This window comes from Equus caballus, chromosome 1 (assembly GCF_041296265.1).
Source record: "Equus caballus isolate H_3958 breed thoroughbred chromosome 1, TB-T2T, whole genome shotgun sequence".
Classification (NCBI taxonomy): Eukaryota; Metazoa; Chordata; class Mammalia; order Perissodactyla; family Equidae; genus Equus; species Equus caballus.
The window spans coordinates 101,910,858-101,922,719 of NC_091684.1; the positions used below are offsets into that span (position 1 = coordinate 101,910,858).

Below are 11,862 nucleotides of genomic sequence, written 5' to 3' on the forward strand. Positions count from 1 at the left end.
CTGGAAATCAGACATCTGATAAGAGATTTGTATCTAGAATACATAAAGAGCTCAAACTCAATAATAAAATGGAACACACACAAAAAAAACAATTAAAAACCGGGCAAAGGATCTGAATAGACATTTCCCCAAAGAAGACACACAAATAGCAAATAAGCACGTGAAAAGAGATTTAACATCGTTAGTCGTTGGGAAAATGAGAATCAAAGCCACAGTGAGACACTACTTCGCATCCACTAAAATAAAAAAGACAGATGATAAAACGTGCTGGCAAAAATGTGGAGAATTTGAACCCTCATATGCCGCTGGTGGGAACATAAGATGGTGCAGCCACTTTGGAAAATAATTTGGCAGTTCCTCAAAAAGTTAAACTTAGAGTTACCATGTGACCCAGCGATTCCACTCCTGGGTGTGTGCCCAAGAGAAATGAAAACACGTGTCCACACAAACAGCTGTGCACGAGTGTTCACAGCAGCAGCATCCGTTATAGCCAGAAAGTGAGAACAGTCCACGCATCCTTCAACTGGTGGACGGACAAACAGAGTGGAATATTACTCAGCCATGAAAAGGAGTGAAGCACTGACTTATGCCACAACATGTGTGAACCTTGAGAACAGTCTGCTCAGCGAAAGAAGCAGACACATGAGGTCACATACTATATGATTCTGCTGTGTCCACAATAGGCGGAAAGCAGATTCACAGTTGCTTGGGGCTGAGGGCTGGGGGGGCGGGCAGGGAATGTGGGGGTTGTAGAGTGACGCTAACGAATCCAGAGTTTCATTTTGGAATGATGGAAATATTCTGGAATGAGTGGTAATGGCTGCACAACTTCATGAATAATAAAGCATACTGAATTAATTTACACTTTCAAAGGGTGAATTTTGTGGAATGTAAACAATATCTTCATAAGAATTAATTTTAAAGAATAGAATTTGATAAGGTGACTAGTTACCCAATTGATGCATAAAAATTAATAGCTTTTCTATGAAAATAATAGCCAACAATAAACCATAATGGATGATAATCTCCCACGTACCATAGCACCTAAAAAGATAAAACGTCTAGTAAAAAAACTAGGCAGGAATTACGTAGAAACTGTACAAAGAAACCTTCTAAAATACAAGTGAGTGGAAAGACATACCTTGCTCTTTGATTGAAAATTTTTATTTTTTCTTAGAGTAACATCTATAGTCACAAGCTTCCAAATACAATATAAAAACAATTATTTTGAAACTTAACCAGGAGTAAAATTTATCTGGGAAAATGCTCATGGAGAATAGCCAGTAATTTCTGAAGAAGCAGCGTAACAGAGGGGTAGAGAGTGGAAAGAACTGTCTCTAAAATATATTATCAAGCTATAATACTAAAAACACTAGTTTTACTAAAGAAGAAACAGATCAGTAGAAGAAAGGGCTCATAAACAGGCTTAATGACACAGAATTTAATTTATAATAAAGTTGGTTTTTCAAATTAGTGAGAAAAATAGAAATTAATCAATGATGTCACAATAACTGGAGTCTCTGGAGAAAACTGAGCTGAATGCCAACCTTTCTCCTTATAACAAAATAAACAACTGATGGATCAGAGTTTTAAACAAAAAATAAACCATGAGACTTAAAATAAGAGAATTGACTGACATTCTTGGAGCCATGAACACTAAGTCCAGAGACATAAAGAAAAAATAGCTGGTTAATATCATTACATTAAAGTGTTCAACTTTCATATAATAAAAAAACTTAAAAATAAAACCAAAATATATGACAAACTTGGGAAAACATTTAGAGCAAGTCTGAAATAGGGATCATTTTTTTCATTTTTGAAGAATGTACGAGAATCAGCAAGGAAAAGCCTGTTAATCTGATTGAAAAACGGGCAAAGCGTGTGAACAGACACTTCACAGAAAAATAGATACGAGTGACCAAATTAGCACGTGAAAGTGGTCCACCTCATTTGCAATTTTTTTTTTAAAGAAATTTTAAAAAACGGGATGCCATTTTCCACCAGATTTGCAAAAACGCCACTGCTCACAGAGGTTGAGCCCCTCGGCCGCACACACCGCTGTGAGCGCGTAAACGTGTTGACACGTTTCTCCTGAAACCACGCCTGTCGCACAGCTCAGAATCCGCCCTGCCATCACACAGACCACAGATCAGCACGACACGCGTGTGAGAACGCTCGTGGCAGTGCTGTCGGTGAGAGCAAAAAAAAAGGCAAAAGCAGGACGAAATAAACGGGAACTACCCATGGATCCAGCAGCAAGGAACAGACTCAATATGTCACACTGCGTTCTCCACCCACCGCCCTGATCCAGACTAGCATCACCGTGGCTGGAGTTTTCCGATGGCCTCTGCGTGGTTCTTTGTGCATCCTCTCTTGTCCTCCCACTTTGCCGAAGTCCGTGCCTCAGTCTGCAGCCAGAGACATCTTTTCAAAACGCGAATCTGATTGTTTTACACATACACATCCTGCTTGATATTCCTTCAAAGCTTTCCCGCTCCTCCAAGACAAACCCCAAACTTCTTACCACGGCCTGTGGGAGCTGCCGTGGTCTGGTCTACCTGCCCCTCCAGCCTTATCTTAGACCGAACTCCAGCCTCAGTTTCACTTACTCATTCTCACAATGCTACCTCCACCCCCGGACCTTTGCACATGCTGTTCCATCTGCTTGAAGGTTTTTATTTTTTTATTCTTCCATGTGTTTGTGTGTGTTTACATCTAAAACGACATATTTTTCACTTTATGCTCTCCTGTAACTAAGAAAAAAAATAACTAAGAGATGTTATAAACAATCTTAAAGCAACAGCATTATTCCTATTGTCTGTTTGCCTTTTGCCCAAAGCAATCACATTCTGACATGATCTTGAATTATTTATTGTCCAGACAGCTAACTCTCCTTCTGCCCTTATTTACTGACCACCAATAGTGAAGGTGTCAGTTTGATAAAAGTCTTTCTCTCCATTTTCATTTTTCTAGGAAAGAAGCTCAGATTTGGCCAATGCCACACGTGTTAGCAGCTGAGGGGCAGAGACAAACCCCGTCGTGTAATCTGATGGAGCCTTTCTTCAGACTCTCCGATCAAACTCCAAGACATGCATCTCCTTCCTGGCTACTTTACCTGCAAAGCAAATTTCTGTAAATTGTACTATGGTTTCTTCTCGACAGTCTACCACCAGGAAAAAAAAGAGAGAGAGAGAGAAAGGGTACTAGATGTCACAAAAATCCTGTTTAATAGCTTGGCCAGTCTTCTTAAAATCACATATTTAAAGGAAACCTATAACCAGTCATCGAATTCGGGTACCACGTTGAAATGGGAAATAGTGCAACTGGAAGACCACTCTCCTGGAACTGATTCGTAGGGGAGGATAGAAGGACGGGATTTTTGGGGCCCTTTAAAAAATACCTTAAATTTCTCCCCTCCTCAAAGTCGATAAATTTACTTTAAAGTCAAGCTCTAAATGAGCTCTTTGTCTAACAGGGTCTGTCTTGGTCTCCACCGGGTGTCCTGGCATTTCTGGCTGGGGCCCCTGCAGGGAAGATGGCAGCCCATGGGGAGGGACTGCTCACGTCAACTGCCCACAACCTGCGGCTGCGGCCACCTTTGCACCAGAATAAAGAGGTGCATGCGAGGAAGAGATGTTGCTGTGGGGTGTTTGTCGTATTGGCGTCCTTTACAAATTCCTCGTGGAGAAACAGCCGGGGAAGCAGACTCTGGGCTAGGGGTTAAAAGCTTCATTAGCATGACTGATCCCACGAAGGATTCCTCTGGGAGCTGGTTGGGAGGTGCTCGTCCACAAGGATTCACCCGGCCAGACAGCCGAAAACCCTCGTGAGGGCAACAGCCGCGAGCCTGAGCCAGACCACAAGCCTCAGGGTAGGGAAACTGAGTCCACCTTCCCGCACAGACGAGGCAGCCACATGTGGACAATGGCCAGCCGCTTCCGAACCCCGAGGTCAGCAAAAGAGCAGCGACGTCCCGAGGTGTTTACTGCACAAAACAGCAAAACAGACACGGGGCAGGAGGTCGTTTCCAAGTAGGACCAAGTGCACAATTGCAAAAACAAACCGACTTCCAAAAATAATTTGTGAAAAATAACAGACTTGCGCTTCTCTGGGTTTCTCTCTGCCGACTGTGGAACAGAGAGGCTGGACCAGGAGCATGAGGGGCCCCAGGGCTCTGCTATCCTGCTGCTCTGTCAACGAGTCCGAGGGGCCCTCCTGAACCTCCGTCCAGAGCTGACACCAACCCTGTTCTCCGGCCGAGCTGCCCGAGGGACATGGACCGTCCCACACGAGCACGTCCGCAAGGCCACCTGGAGTACGTGTCTCCATTATCAGATGAAAACAGCCACCGCCGCAGGTTGTCGGCAGGTGACGTGGGAGCCCATCCACGCGGCTCTTCCCTGAAGGGCGCAGTCAGGGAACGTGCCCTCCCAGCACCGCGGGCCATCTTGGAAGCCGGGTCTTGGCTGCCACCCCCAGATACGAAGAGAGTGGAGCCTGAAGGAGAAGAGTAACTGGAAGCAGTAGGGGGTGATGGTAGAGAGGGCTGTTGAGAGTAACTTTGAAAGTCTTGACTATCTGACTAAGGGGGCAGACGCGGGCGTTCTGGGGGAAAGTTGGTTATAGAGCTTGGTGTCAGTTGGCTTTGGGAATAACGGGAAAGAGGAATTAAGATGTTTCCAGGAGGCCCGGCATCTCCAGCGGCAGCCCGAGCAGAGCCCAGCGTCCCCCGCCGTGTTCAGATCTGACCGGAGGCCATCGTGCCCGATGAGGGCAGCTTGTCCCTTTCCTGAATGTTCTCGTCCCCAGGGGATGCTCTGTCGCCACCCATGCCTAAGCTACATGAAGGCCCTTTGACACCCAGTGATGCCGGTCCAAGTGGGGAGTCATTTCACCCAGTGGGGCCCGGCTGTTCCAGCAGCGATACCCATGACTGAACGTAGCACGGGGCTGGGATCAGCTCATCCCTGAAGATTCACCCCCAAGCGGCCCAGGGCCTCCTCAGGGTGGTGGTCTCCGGAAGACTAAGGCCAACACCCGCTCCATGGCCAGTCTCGTGCGCAACAGTCAAATCACCGAGTTGACTGAGACAGATAACATCCCCTTCCCGTCAAGACACTGGCAGACCCCCTCGGACCCTGAGACTCATGTCAGGAATGGAACTCGAGACGTGCAGAAGGACGGGCTGGACAGCAGGAGTGCAAGTGTGACACTGCGAGCTTTCTTTGCAGCTTGTACTTGATTTTAAAAAAAAAAAATTCTATTTGCGAGAGTGTCCCTGAAGCCACGTGAGGGGGAAGCTTTGAAAAAGCTGCAATGGTCAATGGGTCCCCGTGATCTAGAGAGACTGCCTGGGCGGGCAACCTGTGCGCTGCAAGAGGGGCCTGTCGGGGGAGGCGAGGGCAAAGCCAGGCTGCAGTGCGGGGAGGAGAAAACAGGCAACGGGCGGGCAAGACTGAGGAGGAAGAAATTGGGGCCTTAGGAGTTGAGGCAGATGAGGCTTAGAGAGGATAAGACTGGACATTAGACAGACGTGGCCTGAGCCCTGAGCTGACCACATCCTGGGCACGTGATTCTGGACAAACCACGGCGTGCCATCAGGACCATCTCCAGCTATGGTTTCCAACGGTGCTCCGGGAACTTCATAAGCATAATCCACGCATGAGACGGGAGGACGACCGACCGTGAGCTGGGCGGGTGGGGGGTTGATCTGAGACCCCAAGGAAGGAAGAGAAGGTCTGAAGCAGCCACAGAGAGGCCTGCGTGTGGACGTGAGATCAGAGCAGCAACGAGAACCGGTCCTGCCGTCGCCGCTGCGTCCTGCTGTGGTCGTCACGTCGTCCTCTCCAGCGCTCACAGCCGTGTGTCTAGGGAAGAGCTTCTGCGCCCGATCAAGAGACAAGGAGGCAGAGAAGAAATTAGCCCACTTGTCCCGAACAACACGATTATTGAGGAGCGGAGACTTCTGGTTCCAAAGCCAGCCCTCCGTCTGACGCATCCTGCAGAGGCCCACTGCCAGCCGCCGCGTCTGCCGACGGCCCACTCACGGGGACAGGCCGGCCCGGCGGGTGACAGCATCAGAGTGAAAGCAGCATCCGGGATGCAGGCCCAGACCAGCCCACGGAGAGGCCAGGAGCACCAGCTTCTGCATCCAGATTCACATACAAGGCAGGGACCTGCCAGGCATCTCGGTGAGTTCTTCACATTTCGCGCTCAGGTCACAGGTGTTGGACTGCGGCTTACAGACATGGTGACAGAAGCTTGTGGCTGCAGGCGGGGAAGCCCCTGCTCAGTCAGAGGCCAGCTTCCACCACAGCCCCAGTGGGACCCTCGCGGCTCACCACCATGGCCATGCTCATTCCCAGCTCCTGGCCTTTACTGATGCAGTTGCCCCAACCTGGAAAGCCCTTCTTTGTCCTCTATTTGTCAACTAGAACCAAGATCAATCTCATTTCCTTCAGGAATCCCAGGCTCTAAGTTCAGGGGTTCGACGTGCCCCACGTGTGAATCCTACTGTGCTGTGTGATTTGGGGAAAGCTACTTACCCTCTCTGTCTCACTTTCCTCAACTCTCAAATGAGGATAATAGTCATGCATACCTTTTAGGATTGTTTCCGTTTAAATAAGATAATACACATGAAGCACGTAGATCGGCAACAGAAACTTAGGAAATCCTCAATGTGTACATATTTCGACTGGATATTTTTCACCCACTGTCATGTCTACGAGTTCTCACACTCAGGATTTCGACATCTATCTGTCGCCCCCCCAGATCTGAGCTCTGCAGCCACATATCCGATTTTAGTAGAAACCTTCCTCCCACCAGACATCCCAAATGTTTCCTTATTCCTTCCCGTCCCCTCCGTGCCGACCACCGCCTCCCTCCATCAGGACTGTGCCGTTTTTTCCTGGGTTACGGCCACAAAGTCCTCCCAGCCAGGTTTGAACCGTTGAAATCCATCTTCCGTGTGCTCTGAACACTGTCTGGAATCCCAGATTCTGCCAGGGCCGAGCAGGCTACTCTCCTCCTTGTTCCACCTGCTCCTCCCGATTTCTCAGCTTTCTTGGGAGGTGGGTCCCCCAAGACCACTTCTGACCCTTAAAAGGTGAGTGCAAGGGGCCCGCGCCCCTCCAGACTTTGAAGAGCCCAGTCGTTCTTCCCCATCCGTGTGGCCACTGTGTTCCGGACGGCGCCAGCACCCGGCTCAGAGCCTCGCTCCCCCTGGATCCCTGAGCAAATGTGAGGAGCACAGCCCCTGACGGCCTCTGCTGGACAAGCGGTGTGAGCAGAAGGTGGACCTTTGCTGTGCGGGTCCCTGGGACGTGAGTCAGGGTTGACTCGTCACCACCGCATAACCTGGCCGGCGTGATGAATGCAGACCAGGCATTTTCTTGCAGAAAATCCTTAAATAGCTCCCTCATCACCCACTAGTCAGGGTGTAAACTCTTCACCATGACCTGCAACGCCCACTGCAGCCTGGCCCCCATCTACGCCTCTAACATGTCCAACATCAGTAGGTTTGCTTCTTGCTTCCAGGCCTGTGCTTCTGCCATCCCCTTACCCCGGCCACCCCTTCCACTCCTGCAGCCGATTCTTATTGACTTTTTAAAGATAAAACTCAGAGAATCACCCCCACCAGGAAGCCCTCCTTGATTTCCTCCCCAATCGAAGCTACATAAGGCGCCCGACATCTGGGTTCTCACATTACCCTGTCCACGCATCTATCTGTGCACTTGCCACCCTGGCTTACAGTCACCTGCATGTCTGTTCCCCTCCTCAGGTGAAGCCGGGGGCAGGGACTACATTTTATTTACCCCATAGGCCCCTCGCCTAGCAGAGTGTTTGAACCACAGCACACATTCGATGAATGCTGTGGACTGAGTTACACAGATGGGTTGTACCTGATGACGGCAGATTCGTAAAAACATATGTTGATGGGGCCTTTTTCGGTGCCAAAGAATAAAGACCCAAGGTGAGCCCTCGGAGGACAGGGCTGATGGCGGGACCATCAGCAGGTGGGGACCTCAGCAGTGCCGACCAGGCCAGACCTCGCTGAGCCTGGACCACCTTCAGAAAGCAGCCTTAATGCCACAGCCTCGCAGCCCGGATGTTGGAGAGATGCCCTAAAATAAAACAAAATGAGATGCGGGACAGTGGCACCACGCGATCCCACCTGCGTTTAAGTGTTTTAGGTTGTGTATAAAATCACGGAAGGAAATACAAGCAGCCGGTGTGGTTTTTAACTTTAATAACGAGGTTATTAAAGCTGGGTGGGTCCCGGGGAACGCCGGGATGGGCTGGCGGGACCATTTCATTTTTTGCTTTACACCGGTCTGTATTTGTAATTCTGAAATTTTCACCGTGAGTGTGTACAGCTTTCCGTTGACAAAAGCAGCTCGACTCCTTTCTTACCTCTCTGTGACTCATGATCTTTTTCTCGGGCTTTCCTCGCAGTGAACTGGACTCTGCTGCATCTGGAGATGACAGGCTGGGGGCGGCCTCCCACCTGGGAGGGGCCCCACCCCAGGAAAGGATGGCAGTGGGCGGCTCAGGTAAGAAAGGAAACCCTCTCTCCCCCTTAAGGAGACTCTCCTCCTTGTCCTCATTGCTGCTTCTCACACTGGCCATGAGGGGCCCAGATCAGGGTGTGCTCCTTGGGGAAAGGAGCCAACGAAGCGGCTCGGCCTTTATTTAGTTCCGGCTTAGACCCGAGGAGCCAGGAGAGTTCCCTGGCTCACATGTGGGCTTGAGCATCTCCCCTGGGCCAGCGGGTCCACAGAGGGATTTGCGTTCAGGGTCCTCGCTGAAAATAAAGGGGATGTGCCTGGCTTCGTTCTCTTTGCACAAATCTCCTAAAAGACTTGTAGGCACCGTAGACGGCATCGCTAACAGCCAGTGTCAGCTAGAGACTGTCCAGTCCAGCTAACTGTGCCAGACGCCTCCCGCTGGCCCTTCCGGATCTCCCCTCCACCCTTGCCCACCTCCCCAGCCCCCTCTGTGGCCAGGAGGCTGCCCGGTACGTGCCGCATCACTGTGCTCCCCGGCCCTCCGGCTTCCTGTTGGGTTTGGCCAGTGGAGGCCCCAGCAAGAGGGGGCAGGGTAAGGTCCGCGCGCTGGTCCTCCAGGTTTCTCCCTGTGACCCTGCCTTCCAGGAACCGTGTCTCTTGACCAAAAGTCCTTGCTCCTCTCGAAGCATCTTCTCTACAAGACTCTCTCCCTCCAAATTCCCGGAACTGGTCCCTGCCCTCGTCCCCCTGAGCTGCACACGCCCCAGGTCACAGCTCTGCTCCGCCAACCCCCATGCCTTTACCATCACCCTTTATGAAATCCTCCTCCAATCGTCCAAACTTGAGCGTGCCGTTCACTTCCTGTCGAGACTCTGCTTAAGAAAGTCTTTACCTACAAAAACACCTGGAGGGGTTTTTGTCTCTGGACTCTATGTAAAGGGCAAAGGCGTGTGTGGAAAATGGCGAAGACCGCTGTGAACTGAAAACTATGGAAAATAATATGCACAACTACGTCCGACCACCCGCACGAGCTTCTCCCCCGAAGGCGCAGGCAAAAGCCTGTACCCCATGTGGGATGGGGAGGGATTCTGGTCTAGCCCATGTGGTCGCCTGTGTGTCCCGCACCATCCCTGCCCCCCGAGATCTGGGACATCCCTTCTCGCCTCGGGACACTTATCGAGGACTCCCAGTCTTGGCTTCTGCTCTGCTCCATGTGCCTCATTAAATCAATCGATTTTCACAGGTTCTGCATCCTTGAAACATGAACTTAGTGACTCGAATGCCGGCTTCGCCACAAATGAATGGGCTGATTGATGTTTCTGTTCCATGTCTCCAACTTGAGCCCCATCGACGAGGTGTGACCGCTGCCTTAGGGCCAGGAGGGCACCCTAGCTGCCTTCTCCTGGTGGGGGGTGCGAGGGGATGAGGCGTCTCTGGCTGAGGTTCCTCGAAAGAAGCCCGGGGCCATTCCACTGCTCCTCTGCTCCCTGCCTAACACGGCGCGGGAGGAAAGAGGCCGGGCTAAATTCTGTCTGGAAGCTGGGAGTTCCTGCTGGCTATTTCTTTTAGAAACAGAGTTCTGCCCCCCTGTAGGTGAGAACCAAATTTCACGTAAGCAGTTTCCAAGACAGCTCTAGAAGAAAGGGACTCAAAACGTTCATCTTTTGGGGCGCCGGGGTCCCGAAAATGAAGAAATCTGAATTCCAGCCTGGCTCTGCCGCTGGTCTGCTCTGCAGCTCTTGAGGAGTCATTTGCCTTTTGAGGCCTCAGTGCTCCCTTTTGTAAAACGGGGGCAATTGAGCAGGAATGACTCTGGACTCTCCCAGACCCAGTATGAAAAGATCTAAAGTGACTTCTAAGGAGGACTAGATTCTTCTCTTTCAGGAGCCTGTGTCCATACAATGTCAGGCGTCCCGGGGGCTCCGAACTCGGTCCTGGAATGGATGGTGGAATGGACCGTAGGGTCGGGCAGAGGTCATTTCTACCCCACAATTTCATGTAATCGGGGAGCTGCTGGGTCTCAGCCCCTCAGACTCGTCACGGCCCCCAGTGTCTGTCAGTTCCTCGTTGCCAAGCTCGGTCTTGACTTTGAGAGAAAGCCACGTCTCTCTTCACCCTGGGAGTTTTGACTCTCAAAGCTGCTCATGAAACATATCCAGACAAGGCTACGAATTAGCCACAGTGTCTCTGGTTCTGCACAAACGTTGAGAAGCCGTCCCCACTGGGTCTGCTACCCGGGATGCCAGGTCTGCCATGGCCGAGGGAGACGAGAAGCCCATCTTCCAGGCGCGGAGGCGCGGGATTGCATCTCTGGGGCTTGGAAAGCAAGGGCTCTGCGGCCCAAGGACGGGCGAGCTCGCCCCCTTTCTCAGGAAATGGGTGCAGCCCAGCTCCAAATTATTCCTCAGACGTTTTGTGCTGCGAAGGAAATGTCTTCTGATAGCGCAACGCTGTCGGTTTCCTGTTGTGAACCCAGGCTCTCTGGCTGGCCCGAGGAGGGACCGGAAGGGAAGGCGTGGTGATTCCTTGGAAGCTCTTGTTTAATAAGAACGCCGGCCGGAGGGCGTCCAGGACACGCCGAGCAGCCAGAGGGAAGGCGGGAGGCTGGGTGGAGGCCGGGCTCGGCGGGGAGGCGGCGGGAAGAGACAGGCCGTGGACTCTTGGCTTCCACACACGTTGGTGGAACAGCTCTGTGTGCTGGGCACTGTGCGGGCCTCGGGTATGCCAGCCAGCTGGGGCAGTGCCCTGCCTCCAAAGGGTGGTCTTAGGGGTGGAAACTGATGCAAAAATAAGATGATGAGGGCCCATATGGAGCCATCCTGGAGTACTGTGTATACGTGCTCTGTACCGCTGCACCTTGGACCAAGCTTCCAAGGTAGTCGTCGTGACCATTGAGCACAAAATATGTTCCAAGTGTTCTCCACGCATTCTCTCTCCTCTAATCGTTGCAATAAGCCTGTGATCGAGATCCTGCGAGCAGTGGAGAGGACGGAAGCTTCCTAAAGGTCACGGCTCCCAAGTGGCAGAGCTGGACGCCAGCATCCCTCTTGACAACCCTACCCCCATTCCACAGACTCCCTTCTGCAGTGTATTTGGGGGGACAGGGTTTGCCACGAGCCCCAAGCCTGGTCCTGAGTCCCCCTCTTGGCAGCATGCACCATCCTGCCTCTGTCCGCACAGCTGCTGGCGTCGCCATCTTCACAGCTGGTCCAGGCCCGGCCAGTCCGGGATTCTCCACGTCCATGAATGTTGTTCCTGCCATGCTGGGCTCCTGGGGGGTGATGTGGGGAAGTCAGACCTTCACCTGGAGACCCATTCCAGGGGCCCCCGCAACACCACCCCACAAGACTGCAAC

At 51.6% G+C, this 11,862-nt stretch overlaps 1 long non-coding RNA gene across 1 annotated transcript; it reads left to right on the plus strand.

Annotated features, from left to right (window-relative positions):
* Positions 1 to 2,979: 2,979 nt before the first annotated feature.
* LOC138923970 (uncharacterized) lies at positions 2,980 to 11,617 on the plus strand. Its single transcript, XR_011438353.1, has 3 exons — positions 2,980 to 6,191; positions 8,455 to 8,552; positions 9,751 to 11,617. It is a non-coding gene; the product is annotated as an uncharacterized lncRNA (long non-coding RNA).
* Positions 11,618 to 11,862: the final 245 nt, after the last annotated feature.